Source organism: Vigna radiata, unplaced genomic scaffold (assembly GCF_000741045.1).
Source record: "Vigna radiata var. radiata cultivar VC1973A unplaced genomic scaffold, Vradiata_ver6 scaffold_209, whole genome shotgun sequence".
NCBI lineage: Eukaryota > Viridiplantae > Streptophyta > Magnoliopsida > Fabales > Fabaceae > Vigna > Vigna radiata.
The window spans coordinates 128,549-130,574 of NW_014543616.1; positions in this window are offsets into that span (position 1 = coordinate 128,549).

Consider the following 2,026-nt stretch of genomic DNA (forward strand, 5'->3'; position numbering starts at 1 on the left):
CATAACTAAATTATATAAGCTTCCCTTACCTTATAACCGGACAATTATTTACTCAGTAGAAGAAAGTGTTTCCCTGAATGCCAACCTTTCTATTACCCATTGAACAAAGAAGAGATCAAGAAAATGATCAGAATTCTTGTGAAGAGGAAATAGATGAATGCATGCAACTAAAATTTTAGCTTGCATGTGCCCGACGGCAGATTTCTCATGAAGAAAGTTAACTTACCAACTCCGAACGGGAATTTGATTGGTGCAATCGAAAGCTCCTAGCACCAGGAATGCTCATGTGGTGTCTGATCAATGATCGGAAGAGAAAAAAGGTGAGATTTCTTAAAGAGAAGGAGAGAAGGAGGAGAATTTCAGTTTCAGAAAATTGGAGAAGAAGGTTTCATGTAGAGAAGTGGTACCAGTTTCGAAAATTTTCTCTGAAATACTACTGTCAAAACCAATCGGTTCACTCACATGCAGCCACCTGTTTTCCAATTTCTGAATCTCCCATTTTCTATATTGCCACTTGGATTCCACCGAGCCGCACATTAAACGAGTTCTGACAAAATCTAATATGTGTAAATTGAAATTTAATAGGAGTAAAGTGTAAAAAAAAAACAGTTGGTGAAATATAATTATAACTTAAACTCAAATTAAAATAATAAATCACAAAGTAAACAATGCAAAATTAGAGGAATATAGAATTGGAATAATGTTGGAATACTTAAAAGTAGAAGTTGATGGAAATGATAATAAAAATGTATAAAAGATTAGAAGAACAATAAGATGAGTCTAATAACATTTGAAAAAAAACTCAAAACAAATTTGGAAAGAAAAGTTGGAGCTCCAATAGTCACCTAAAATTAGAGAAAAAATGTTGAAGCCATACCTAGTCCATCTTTCATGTGTTGTTTTGCCTTCCTTCGTTATTGTTGTTTTATCCTTTTCTAAAACATTAAAGTGACCTAAGTTAATTATCCTCTTTTTATGATTTTTTTTTAATTATTAATAATTTTTTTAATAATTTTTTGACAATAGACTTGCTCCATATATTTAAAATGAACCAATCATGAGTTATATAAGTGTTGTTAAAAAAATTGTCAAAAAAGAGTGTTATTAAAAAAACATTTTCCTTTTTCTTTTCATCCCACAATACAATTATGAGATAAAGAAAATTATATCTTAAGAAATTACAAAATTATCTCTACTAGAAAAACTAAAAGAATGCTAGCAACCAATCTTTGTTAACGTATTTGATTTTGTAAATTATCCTATGTCTTCGATTTTGTAAATTAAACTGCATCTCATAAGAAGCTTAAATTAACATTTTCTAGTTTTAAATTAAAACTCTGAGTAAAAAAAATTATGAACAAAACAGTTAACGTCCGTGAAAACTAAAAACTATACGTTTTCAGACCGTGTTGGGCATCGGTAAAGTGGCGTTAGACGCGAACAAAACAGGGAGTACCCCTTCTCAGCTATATGGGGCACCAATAATATCACGTCGGACAATGAACAAGATTCAAAAACGCTTTGAACATGAATGAATTGTGTTGACAGTACTACGACTCCTAAAACTTTCTTAAAAATTACAAATTTAAGTAAAATTAAAAGATAAAAAGAAACAAATATGCTAAGGGATCAAAGATAAAAAGTAAAAGTTAAGATATTTAATTATAAAAGAGATAATGTAGGAAAGCATTAGTTTTTTTTAAATTTATTTTACGCTTGTACTTTTCATATTTATGACTTGTATAAGTTCCATCTCAAAAAAGTAGCCAAATTTTTATATCAAATCCCCTACAAAAGTTAATCTAATAATTTACTTTATAAAAAAAAATAAGTTTAATTAATTATATTTTTGCTATTTTGAATAACTCTTTTTGCTTCGTAAGTAGTGATACCAAATTAATCATTTGATTATATTATATATATATATATATATGAAGATGGTGACCATTATAAGGTGAATAATCCTAGAATCAGCTCAAATGTCTAGTTTATATATATATATATATATATATATATATATATATAT